Consider the following 14,108-nt stretch of genomic DNA (forward strand, 5'->3'; position numbering starts at 1 on the left):
TTGAGGCTGCCGCCTGATCCGCGGCACCCCATGAACCGGCCGGTCCTGGGGACTCCCATCTCCTTGGGGCTGCTGTCCGGCTCACAGCACCCCTATTGCCGCCTTCTTCCGCCGGCGCTTGTGGTCTCCGGGCGCCCGGCGTCCTATTTCCGGCGCGGGCACCCACTTCCGGGTTTTGCCCGTCGCCGGCTGCTGTCGTCATATCCGGCGCGCCGGCCGTGCGCGACCGGCGTCGTGACGTCACTTCCGGCCGCGCCGGAAGAGAAGGTGGAGGGCTCCTGGATCTTCCCGCCGAATCGCCATCTTGGAAATGGCTGCCGGACGCAGCCGCAGCTCTCACCTGGGACCGGATCGCTCGGGGGGACGACACCAGGCTCGGCTCCACATTCCCAGCCACTCCAGCTCGCCGGCTTCTTCGGCCTTCACGACCTCCTCTCACCGGGCTGGGAGACAGTCGCGACGGCGGCCTTGAACGCCTGGCCCGCCGCCCACCTTCCACAGGTCGAGCCTCTTCACCGGGGACGCCATCCATGCCGGCCAACACCTCTGCTAACGAGCCTGCACCATGTGCAGCCCGATAAGCCTGCAACAGGGCCACCAACGATTCCTGGGAAACGTCCATCACTCTCAAAATTCAGGAACAGGTAAGTATAAAACTTTTTAAGAATAATGTCTATAATATTTTTTTTTTTTTTTTTTTTTTTAAGGGGTCAGCAAAGAAAGACAGATGCAAATCTGAAAATCTGAAAGTCAGGATCCCTGCACTTCCAAGAGCTGACTGGTAAGTCCCCTCCCCTCACTGTCCTTATAACTGTCTTCCATCTTAGCAACTATGTATCCATATATCCCCCTCCCATCTGCTCTTCCTTTAAGACTCCTTATCCTAGCCGCAGTCATGTCCCCCCTTCCTTGTCAGTCCAGGGAGGTGTCTGGATAAAACTTACCAGGAAAGGTTAAAGGATCTTAACATGTATAGCTTGGAGGAAAGACGAGACAGGGGGGATATGATAGAAACATTTAAATACATAAAGGGAATCAACACAGTAAAGGAGGAGACTATAATCAAAAGAAGAAAAACTACCACAACAAGAGGACATAGTCTTAAATTAGAGGTGTTACAGACTGCCATTTGTAACTGGCCCTTTAAATGACAAATTGCCCTGCTTCCCTGAGTTGTGGAGAAGCCTATTTGCCAGCCTTCTTCCTCATGACTATGGCCCCTGGGAGATTGTGCCTCTGAAAACGTATGGACTTTTATTGGGTGTGTATGACCCTTTAAGAACCGTCTGGGGACATATTGTGACTTTGTTGAACAATGCCCCTTTAAGACGGTGTTCCCAATCCTTTAATATACTGTGTTCCTGGCTTTCTCCCACTTGGTTCAGTAAATGGGGCTTACTGAACCAAGTACCACACAGGCGGACCACCCAGAAGTGGAAGTGTGCAGGCAATTTACGTCCCAGGCTGGCAGCCTGCTGTAGGTAAATTGCCGACCGCTGGGTGGCCGCAGTTCGTGCAAACGAACACGTGGTGGCAGCCATCTTTGTTCATTCGAACGAGGTCAGTGGTATGTGTAGCCAAATCCATGGAACTTAAATCGGCTACACATTTCACCGAACACCGCTGACCCTTACCGTCTCCTACACTGAAGATTCGAACGCACGTTCGAATGGGACTTAGTCGTTTTTCTGCATAAAATTGACCAGCCGCACAGCCCAAATCTATGGAACTGTTTTGGGCAGGAATATGTGCTTGGTCATAAAGGACTTCCGTCTAACTTTTGATCTACTGGTGGGATTTTTGGTAATGTTTATATTTAAAGTGTGCTGATAATAAATATGTAATTTATATGGAGATTGGATGTATGGTTTTAAAGTTACAGTGTATGTGTAAAAACTGTATTTTTCCTGCCTGTGATAATTATGTTAAGTATTGTGTACCATAATTATATCATAGGCAGAGGGGGAGGATTTTGTGTGTAATTGCTGGGAGTGTTTTCTGTAATGTACGTGTGTGATTGACTGTTCTGTAAAACCCTGTGGGTGGTCCTATCTAAGGGAAACCTGCATAAAAGAAAGCCCTTTGGGTGCCAATAAACAGAATGACTTGACCCTCTAACTTGCAGCCTTGACTCATGTTTGTAGGGGACAGCTGTAATATACTACAGGGATTGCTATGTTCTTCATACTCCCTTAGCTACTGAGCTCTTGTAAGAGCTCTTGTTCCTGATCCTGCTTCGCTCTACAGAAGGAAGAGGTTCACCTACTGGAACCTGGAGCCTGGTCGTAGGTCCAGGGTGGATAGCAGATGGCGAAATCCTAGCCCAGCAGCGGCGGTTCGTGGAGTCTGCAGTTCTTATGGTGTCTACGCAGTAGTTATGGTGTCTACGGTGCTGATGGTCCTTTGGTAAGTGCTAGGAGCATCCTTTCTATGGTCCAACTTCCAGCCAGCCTGGAGGCAACCGTAACAAGAGGGACAAAGGTTTAAAAATAATATCAGGAAGTATTACTTTACTGAGAGGGTAGTGGATGCATGGAATAGCCTTCCAGCTGAAGTGGTAGAGGTTAAAACAGTAAAGGAGTTTAAGCATGCGTGGCATATGCATAAGGCTATCCTAACTATAAGATAAGACCAGGGACTAATGAAAGTATTTAGAAGATTGGGCAGACTAGATGGGCCGAATGGTTCTTATCTGCCGTCACACTCTATGTTTCTGTAATACAGGCTCGGTTGACTGGGGAAATTGCTTGAATTCGGGTGTAGACTCTTGCTGGATTTTCCTCTTGAGTGCAGAAATAACTTTGCACCACAAATCCGCCTTGTAAATTTACAAATATATAATTTACATGGGCCAGCAGAGCTGGTCTCTGTTCCTTCCACATAATTTGGTGGAGGTCCTGCACTTACAACCAAGTATTTTTTGTTTTCTTTCCAAATAAGAGATTCAGATAATTGTTGACAGTTGCGAGGCAAAGTATAGCCATACATGACACTCTTTCCATACCTTCCAACTGTCCCTGATTTGAAGGCACAGTCCCTATTTTGGACCCAAATCCCTGTCCCTTTTTTCTATTTTAATGTCCTGTTGAAATGTTCTTGATTTGTGAATTGTAGCTCCAAAACACTAATACTCACAGTAATGTGACTTTAATAGGAACCTATAGTTCCAAAATAATCTATAATCTGTAATCTTAATATATAGGTTCCCTACCATAATTATGACCCTGCATCTTGTTTCCTGTGTTAAAATTTAAGTTAAATATATTTTACTTACCTTGTTTGCAGCCTGGAGACACCGTTGTTGCAGTCACCCGATCCTTATCTTTCATCAGCAAGCATGCTAATGTCTTCCACGTTCTTGACCAATTCAATGCTTCTCACAGAGAAGCATTGGGGACAAGTAGCGCATGCACAGCAAAACACCACGATCATCCAGTAAAATGCTCTCTATGAGAAGCATTGATAAAATTATCAAATCTGACTATGTTATTGCAGTGGAAACTCCTCTAGTGACTTTTTGGAAGATATCCACCAGCGGTTAGCTTAGCTTTGGAAATAAAATATTGCCATATCTACTAAACGGAAATGTATTACATTGCAAGACTAAAACTAGAGGGCCAGTATGCCCAGGCCATTTTTTTAATGAGATAAAGTGGACTGGGTACTAGTGTTATTTTCATAGACTAAGAAATTTCATCAGATTTAGCCGACTAAAAGTTTGGTGAAATAGTCGACTAAGACTAAAACAATTCAGATGATTAAAAAACAACTAAAACGTCTTTTTAGTTAAGAGACTATTACTTAAACGAAATTGAAATTTTCTGCTAAAATTAACACATGGGGGAGTGAGGAGAGGATATAAGGCACATGGGGACTGGGGGACTGAGACACTGGGGGACTGGGGAATTGAGACACATGGAGGGGATTGAGGTATTAACATGTGGGAGCTCTGTAAATGAGATACATGATAGGACTCGGAGAATGAGATACATGAGGGGGCTGGGAGAATGAGGCACATGAAGGGGCTGAGCGAATGTGACACATGAGGAGGCTGAGGAACTGAGACACATGAGGGGGCTGAGGGACTGAGACACATGAGGGGGCTGAGGGACTGAGACACATGAGGGGGCTGAGGGACTGAGACACATGAGGGGACTGAGTGACTGAGACACATGAGGGGACTGAGACACATGAGGGGGCTGATGGACTGAGACACATGAGGGGGCTGAGGGACTGAGACACATGAGGGGGCTTGGGGAATGAGACACATGAGGGGGCTTGGGGAATGAGACACATGAGGGTGCTTGGGGAATGAGACACATGAGGGGGCTTGGGGAATGAGACACATGAGGGGGCTTGGGGAATGAGACACATGAGGGGGCTTGGGGAATGAGACACATGAGGGGGCTTGGGGAATGAGACACATGAGGGGGCTTGGGGAATGAGACACATGAGGGGGCTTGGGGAATGAGACACATGAGGGGGCTTGGGGAATGAGACACATGGAGGGGCTGGGAGAATGGAATACATGGAGGGACTGGGGGTGGAAATCAGCACATGGAGGGTTTGGAGGGAATGAGATACGTGGAGGGGTTGGGGGGAGGAACATGGGGGGTGGGGGAGATGAGATGCATGGAGGGGCTAGGGTGGACACAAAGCAACATAGAGGGGTTTGGGAAGCAAGAGACAAGGTGCTGGGGGTAAGAGAACACAAACAGGACTGTGGAGAAAAAGAGACTGACAGAGGGGCTTGTAAGGGTTGTGGGGCAAAGATTCACAGATGACTGGGGCAGAAGGAAAGGATACAGACAGGGGCTTTGGTGGAGACACCCAGAGGGGCTGGGAAACACACAAAGAGACACAGAGGGTTGGGGAAGTGGCAATAGAGACCGACCTGGACTTGGGTGAGAGACACCCAGAGGGGCTCGGGGGGACACAAAGAGACACAGAGGGGCTGGGGAAGGGGCGAAAGAGACAGAGGCTTTAACTAAATCCATTATATTTTTCTTGTGTCGACTAAAATCTACTGGAGATTTAGTCAACTAAATCTAGACTAAAACTATTCAGATGACTAAAATACAACAAAAATGGCTTTTTTAGTCAGAAGGCTATGACTAAAACTAAATTGAAATTTGGCAAAAATAATACTGCGGGGTACATATAGTGCTCCTTTAAACTAAAATTATTTGTAATAATCATTGTGTGTAAAAAAGATACTTTGTTCCAAATACGTTTATAGCTGCCTAAATTGTTATTGGTAAGTTACCTAAAATATCTCAGAATAATGCCACCTCTGGCCACACCCCTAAAATTAAAATGTCCCTGTTTGTCCAATTGAAATATTGGAAAGCATTGCTCTTTGGATGGAACATAGCTCCCTAATCAGATGTATAAACATAAAGATCGGTGTTCAATTTGTAGTGTCTCTTTAAGGCTCTGATTATGGGAATGATATAAGAGTATACTGGTACCCTCTATTTTGGAGCAAGAAAACATTTACTCTACCCGCATATTGTTTTACTAATTTCAGAGTGTGACTGGTTTCTGAAGTAGTAAGAACAGTGCTGGTGTGGGAAGAGCTCAACTTGCAGAATGTAAGTCACAGGTTTGGCAATGAGGAACAGTGAAGAGGAGAATTGGCTATTGCATGCCTTTTGACAGGTCTGGGTTAGGCAGGACAGTCACAATCTTTAGGTCCTGTTAGGTTTGTCCCCTGGTGTGCAACAATAGGAGGAATACCATGGAATTTTCCCCAGCAAGCACAGGATGTGTGTATTATTAAATGCTCTATACACCATGCAAAGCTCTCTAAGAACATTCTGCCTATATGAGAGTATTGCAAATATCCCTGGTAATTTGTTTTCGAATACTACCCATCCATTGAACAGTACTGAGTGATAATGCAGAATGTGAATGTCCACCAAATAATGGCTAAAAGTCCAATTAGTTACAGGTTTATTAAATGAAATATATTAGAAACATAGAATGTGACGGCAGATAAGAACCATTCGGGCCATCTAGTCTGCCCAATTTTCTAAATACTTTCATTAGTCCCTGGCCTTATCTTATAGTTAGGATGGCCTTATGCCTATCCCACACATGCTTAAACTCCTTTCCTGAGTTATAAAATAAGGATCCATGCATATTTCTGTAGTGAAAGTTTCATGGATCCTCCTTTAAAATGGCCTCACATATTTACAAGAAGATGACAGTTGTCATTCGATAAGGTGATCCACACATGCGCAAAAATGAGTTGGCAAAGTTCTTCAAGAAAGCTTTGAAGAAAAGTCGATGAAGATGCGATATTAAAAAAAAATCTGCTAAATATTTTTTAACAATGGCTAGTACAAGGTTTGAGCGGCCATGTATGAACGTGCAAATACAATAATGAAACCTCCCAGACATGCATTGGGTCCACAAGTCTTCTCTGCTAATGAAATATTGGTTTTGTAAGTAGAAAGGGTTAAATGGAAGGTACACAGCCTTGGTTTCTTGCCTTATCCTTCACTGAACGAACGAGCTTATAATGAGATCTAATTATCCAATGTGTCATTGCGTAATTGTATTTGTCTTCTTCTGGATCAATAAAACTAAAAACACAGCTTTGTTATCTTACCCAGTTAGAATGTCACAGTAATTTCATTTCATGGACATCGTTGGTAAACACTTTACCAACTGTTTTTATCAAATGGCGCTCATATTGACAGTGTAGTTAGCTCCATTTTTTTTTCCTTTCCATAGTTAGCTCCATTATTTTGCAAGTTGCCCAATATTATACCATTAACGCACAAGGTATTACTCATGGCGACGTTGTTGTGGGTAAAAGCTGGAAGAGAAAAAAAAGTTAGCTTTGCAGCACGAGGCATTGTGAAGAAAACTGCTTTAGATGTATCTGACACAAATTTGCAGGACATTTAATAAAATTTTATCTGCATTGCGTTTACATAGTTTCTGGCAAATAAGTAGATTTTTATAAAAACCTTCAGAAAGATACCTTACCTGTCAATTCCTATTTATGGTAAGCAATGAGTGGCAGATCATAGCAGGAGAACCATATATCAGGAGGTTCTACAGTTATCCTGTTTACTGTTATGACATTTCCGTCTCATAAAAAAACAACCTCGATTTCTCTGTTTAGTGTTTGCTGTCTTATGGTTCTCATAGAGGCTATCTAGCACCGCTTCATCAGACTGCCCGGTGACCTATTTAGCCCATCTCGGTAATACTACAAGGGGCCTGTAAGGGTCCTCACCCTCAACTCTCTTCTCTAGGGATTAGTGGAAAGAAAAAATTAACTGCAGAGACGGACACAAATATTCCTGCACCAAGGACTCCCCCTCCAAGGTCACAGATTAAATATTGTTACTCCGAGAAGGACAGGGCTCTGACATCCTTAACAATGGGAACTATAGAAAAAGGACAATGTAATTCATCTGGTTCAGTGATAGTAAAAATGAGAGTAGCATACATAAGTTCTGGGCATACGTAAAGAAGAATGTTTCCATATCTACTATTTGAGCCTTTTTATATTTACATAGACAATAATGGTAATTGTACTATACTCTGTGTGACACTAAATAGAATGCTAATGAAACTGGCCTCATTCTGTATCGGTACATTATAGTGGCCCAAGAATGGTTTCAAAAGAAACAAAAAAATATTGCAACTGGGATAAAACTCCTGTAGAAAAAAAAAATCTCATGTTATAGTTTTGTAAAGGCCACTTTTATATTTGTTTGTACACAGTACAAACTTGCGTTCTCATTATTTGCGAATCCCCTAGAAAAAAGGCAAGCCATTGAACTGTAGCCATGCTAACACATCTGCCGGATCACTCACACAAGCTTTGGGTTCTGGGAGATAAGGGAATGCATCCGCCTGATGTTTAACATGAAATAAAATGCAGAGGGGGAGCAGCGGCTTGTGAAAATATAAATGGTTCACCAGCTAGATAAGGGAAGAAGGGAGCTATGAATACACAGTTTGAAAAGGATTCATGACTTGAGACAGACAAATAAATAATATAAAATAATCCCAGTAAGACGTAGAAATAAAGGCAAGGAAAAGGGTGAAATTAGGCTGGAAAAAAATGATAGTATTGAAAAGAACTCTATGCGACTTACAGAAAGGAGACAAGTCGAATTAAATGTCCTCATTGTCGCAAAGATTAATTTCCAGTGTATAGATATCTGTTCCTATAGAGTGCGCCGTGACAATTTTGTGCATTTGGTTTCAACTGTATTGTGGTTGTTTAAAATTCCGTAACTCCAAAACGCTAGGGCCGAATCACAAAGCTATGGAAACCAATAACGGATGAACGGTTTTGTTTATTAAGTGATTTGTAGTTCTGTCCGTGACACAAAAAAAAAAGTTACTTGATGGGAAAAACGATGGTTAGGGGACAGCCACTAAATGCTGATTTTATTCACAGATCAAGTGGGAAATCACCAAAAGAGGCAAAAAAAGGGAAGAGCAATAAAAAAATAAATATATATCTATATGATACAGAAATAAATATGGATTTTTATTTATGTATTTTTTCTGCGCTCTTCCACCACCCCGTACCCCTGGTTTGGTTACTTCTTCTCCCTTTGTCTGTGAACCAAATGGCGAAAAAAGACTCCTATCAGTAGTCTGCAAAATTTAAACACAACATTTATTTTATGTAGATATTTTGCTGTTGGCTAGTTTTCGGTTCCTTTTGGATAGTCTGACTATTTTTTCCCCCCAAAACGAATTAATGAAATTAGTCCGAACTGAAACACCACACAAAGGAATTGACCTACACAATTTTATTTTCCGGACAAATAGTCTGAAGTAGAATTATTTCTTGCGACTATCTACGTACAGTATTATAAACCTCCCAATTGAGGGGGCAATTGGAGGTCGGCTGCCACCCTTATTAGAGCACGGGGAGGACTGTTGCATTAGAGTAGGGGAGCTGGGAAAAAAACTATCTAGGAGAGATCTGTGTGAGACTTCATGAATAGTTGTCTGTTTGGCTTTTCCCGGATCAACTCAGCTACTCCTATCAATGGATCAGGTCACATAGTTACATAGTTACATAGTTGCATAGCTGAAAAGAGACTTGCGTCCATCAAGTTCAGCCTTCCTCACATATGTTTTTTGCTGTTGATCCAAAAGGTCCATACGTGCTTAGAGAACACCATGCAGGATTATAGTTTCTGAAAAAAGGAGGTGTGGCTAAGTAGGCAGGCCTAATGTACAGAAAGCTGCTAAACTATTATTTATTTTTTATAAAACATGAGGATAGCTGAGCATGCTAAAGGGATGATTTATGATCTCAAAAGCATTAAAGTTGTGTTGGTGTTGCTCATAGTGTCCTTTTTAACAAAATAATGGCATCTGTTACAAGTAAGTCTAATAAAGCCATGAGGCGGCCCTTCCATTTACTGCTAGTGAGTCTCCCATACTGGATAACTGACAGCCCACCTAATTATAGGATTGCCTGACTTTACTCATTTGCAGCTTTGCTGTACTTGCTGTAGACTTTGGTGTGTAGTCTCCTGTGCAGATATCGTGGCTTGTCACTCCAAGAAGTTCTAATTACCACATTTCTTGCTTTCTTTCCAGGTTCATTTTACAAGTGCGGAGTGTGGAGCTCACACCCACAGTGTTGGTTTTTGCAAGCCCAATAAAGAAGGTAAGTCTGAAGTTTTATATCCACTTTTCAAACAAAGACACTAAATGTTACATGAGTCATTAACTCACATATTAAATGATAAAATGTTGTCTATGTCCATATTAAGTCCAGTCTACCCATCTTAGTAGATACAGTATCTTCATTTACCCCTTCTTGTGGAGCGACGTATAGTGATTTTTTTTTTAAATCTAAAATTAATCTATTCTTAAACCCAATTTTCTTGATATGGCTTATAGCCCTGATCACTATACATCCATTTTCCATTTTTACTCCCTGTCAATCACTACCATGATCTCACTACCATAACTTGTAACTCAGCCACTGGAGGCGCTTCTGGTGAAATAGCAGAAAACTGTGTTTCAATCACACGATCTTACAAAGCTGTGTTTGGCTGCGCATGCGCACTAGCCTCCCAGTCTTTTCCTATGGAAAACATTGGATTGGTTGAGATCAATGGTGTCCATGATGTCAGCCAAGGGGGCAAGACAGCAGTGCAGAAATCGGCGCTGCAAGAAAAAAGGTAAGTAAACTACCATTATTAATCCTTACATGTGTGGTGGCCAATGAGCTAAATGGCTACCAGGGCACTATAGCGTTGGGAATAGATATTTGTATTTCTAATACGGTAGTGTTCCATTAAGCTTAATTAAGGTGCCATGTTGGCAGGCTTGTCCAGATTTTCAGTATGAGGAAAGGCTGGAAACCGCTTTCCTTCACCTTTCTTCGTTGGAGTCCATGAGGTTTTTCTACTTGGCCCCTTTTTGTTTTACTCTACTGCCTGTTTTGATTAACTTTTTAGTTCCGTTGGATTCCAGGAACATCTATATGCTGAAAGAAACTCAGATATACCTCTTTTTCCCGCTCTAGAATGTATACTAGCTGCCTCTCAACAACTTTCTTCCCACTTTCTAAGTTCATTTTTTTCCTAAACTGTTCTTTTCATCTGATTAAACTAACCCTCCTCGTTCACTCTCATGGTCATGCCCATCAGCCTATGCTTGCAAACGAGCTAGCTTTTTTAGCCTTAACTTTATCTCCCATATCTATGCTTTTACTAAATCTTGTAATTTTTCACCTGAAATATATTGATCAAATTAACATTCTTTTCACACAAAATTCTACTAAGTAGTTTGTTTGCACTTTTAATAATAATTTGGAATATATATGTGCCAAATGAACACAAATTAAATAATAATTTCTTAGAAAAATATAGTTACTATAAACCCAAAAATGAATGATTCATAACTGGTAGGTAAAGGACTCAAATACTTACTTAGCTCAAAGTTAAGTGCTCTCTTTCATTTCTTTTTTTTTTTACGTCTTTATTTCTTTTATTTTTGCAGTATGATAATCACATATATTCACAAAGTTGCGGTAACAATAAAATGCCATAGCGACGGTGATACAATGAAAGGCATTAAAAGGCTGTATGACAGACAAGCCCCGTCAGTAGCTCATAGACATCTACAATATTATTTTGTAGAACAAGTATCGCATCAATATCAGCATTCTGTTCAAGAGTATGGAGAGGAATAGCAAAGGAAGAGAAAAAGAAGTTAGGAAGAGGAACGAGTAGTTTCAGGGTGGTGGGACCATAAGGTTCTTCCCAGTAGCAGAGCCACGTCTCGGTACCTTGTAAAGGGAACCAGGCATTTTTCTGGTAACTTCCTTAGTGGCTAGCACTGGTTAGTCTCCTTGGGGGTGGTTGCTGTGGAACCTGGGGCATGAGTGCATACCACTATATTGTCCCAAACTGAGTCCTTGACTGCAAGATAATGTGTGTGGAATGTTCTTCCATCTATGTGGGGAGGCAGAGTAAAAATATAAAAAGATTATTTTTTTTTATTTCTCACATACACATACACAGATACAGATACACATACACATACTGACATACAGACACACACACACTGACGTTCATACATACTCACATACTGACACACACACATACATACAGACATACATACATACTGACATACATAATGGCATACATACACATGCATACTGATATACATACATACACACACACACTGATACATACAGACATACTGACATACATACTGACATACACACAGACATACATGCATACTGACATACATACTGATAGATATATACATACACACATACATACTGACATACACACACACACAGACACACATACATACACACATTATTATTATTATGATATTTATATAGCGCCACATACAGACATACACACAGACATACAGACATACACACATGCATATATGCATACTGACATACATACACACATACATACTGACACACACACACATACATACTGACACACACACAGACATATATACATACTGACACACACAGACATATATACATACTGACATACACACAGACATACATACTGACATACACACACATATAGATAGACACATACACACATACATACATGCATACTGACATACATACACACATACATACTGCCATACACACACACATACAGATAGACACATACACACATACATACAGACATACACAGACATACATGCATACTGACATACATACACACATACATACAGACATACACACAGACATACATGCATACATACACACATACATACTGACACACACACATACATACTGACAAACAGACATACATACAGACATATATATACATACTGACATACACACACACATACAGATAGACACACACACATACAGATAGACACATACATACAGACATACACACAGATATACATACTGACATACACACACACATACATACATGCATACTGACATACACACACACACACACAGACAAATACACACACTTCATTTATCAGCCACCCTCCTCTTACCTTTAAGTTGCAGGAGGGTGGCTGGGGATGATGGGAGTGGATGCCTCTGGTGTCCTCTGCTCTCCCTCTCCTCCGCTCTCCCCCCCACGTGGAGTAAGCTGAGTAAGCTTCCTCCCAGCAGCACTTGCGGCAGGGGCGGACTGAGAACCCTCAGGGCCCACGGGCAAAATAAATCAAGGGCCCCCTTACAGGCCCCACCCATGCTCCGTAGCAAGCCCCACCCTTGTCCCGCCTCCAGCCACACCCTACACAATCTTTAGACACAAGGAACAAAAGTGCAATAATCCCTTCAAGGCCCCAGTAGAGACTACAATTGAGGGCTAATGGGCCATGGAGGGGGGGGGGTCTTTCTAGCAGAGGCTATCTCAGTGTTATTTAGAGAGTGTTAGAAAGAATCTACTCGAGCCCCATTAGAGACTACAATGGAGTCTAATGGGGGCCTGGAGGGGGGTCTCTCCAACACTCTGGTTCCTATTTACAATATAGCAACACAACATAGCTTGCTGATACCTAGGCCAAGTTGGCTCATCCTACCTTAATTACTGTTGCTGGAAGGCTGTGGGCTTGCTGGCTGCGGCTGGCAGGCTGTGGCTTCCCGGCAGGCTGTGGACTTGCTGGCTACTGCCGGCAGGCTGTGGGCTTGCTGGCTGTAAGCCTGTGGCTTGTTGTAAGTCTGTGGGCTGGCTACTGGCCTGTGGCTGGCTGCTGGCCTGGCTGGCCTGTGGGCTGGCTAACTGGTGGCTTGGTTGGCTTGTGGGCTGGCTGGCTGGCTACGGGGGCACTTGTAGATTATTTAAAGAAATAATCCATGCACAATAACCACTGCTGCTCTGTGTAGTGGTTATGGTGCCAGGAGGGCCAGGACCCCCTCCCAGAGTAAGTAGTCAAACCGTTTAAGAACAGTTTGAAAACTTACCTGGGGTCTGCTGGGATATGGGGCTGTAGTAGGGTATAGGAGCAGTGGTGCAATGTGTGAGGGGTGCAGTGTGTGTGAAAGGTTCAGTGTGTGTGTGTGTGTGTGTGTGTGTGTGTGAACATATAGGGTGTGTGTGGCAATGTTAGTATGGGGGGCTGTGTATGGGGGTCTGTGTATGTGTGTGTGTGAGGCAATGTGTGTAAATGTGTAGGGTGTGTGTGGGGACAGTGTGTGTGTATGGGGGGCAGTGAGTGAATGTGTATGGTGTGTGTGTGGGGGGGCAGTGTTTGTATGGGGCTAGAGTTCACTCTCACTACTACGACCACCAGGAATCCCTGGTGGTCGCAGTGTTGAGAGTGAACTCTAGCCCGTAGCTCCAGGGCTAGAGTTCACTCTTGCGAGAGCCGGAGCGTTGCCGTGGTAACTGCGGCAACGCTCTGTGCTTGCGTGAGAAGGACCCAGAGAAGCTGCAGGCTAAGCTCCCGGGTCCTCTCTTCTTCCCTCCCTGCCAGCTGCCCGCACGGTGCCTGCAGACCGGGGAGAGAGATCGGCTGGGGCGATCCACCAATTATATATACAGCCCTACTGTGTGCCTTTTTGTCTCCCCCAGTCCCTCTGTATGTTTCTTTCTCCCCCTCACTGCTCCTCTGTGTCCATGTCTCCCCTCTCCTTCCCAGTCTCTCTTCCCCCTCTGCCT

At 43.1% G+C, this 14,108-nt stretch overlaps 1 protein-coding gene across 2 annotated transcripts in view; it reads left to right on the top strand.

Annotated features, from left to right (window-relative positions):
* The window catches only part of TSPAN4 (tetraspanin 4), a 528,357-nt gene that overhangs the window by 198,269 nt on the left and 315,980 nt on the right, over positions 1–14,108 (top strand). For both annotated transcript variants that reach the window (XM_063437235.1, XM_063437236.1), the window contains exon 4: positions 9,595–9,664. The gene's annotated coding sequence lies outside the window, so the exon portion shown is untranslated. The remainder of the gene's footprint in view (positions 1–9,594; positions 9,665–14,108) is intronic.

This window comes from Pelobates fuscus, chromosome 12, assembly GCF_036172605.1.
Source record: "Pelobates fuscus isolate aPelFus1 chromosome 12, aPelFus1.pri, whole genome shotgun sequence".
Classification (NCBI taxonomy): Eukaryota; Metazoa; Chordata; class Amphibia; order Anura; family Pelobatidae; genus Pelobates; species Pelobates fuscus.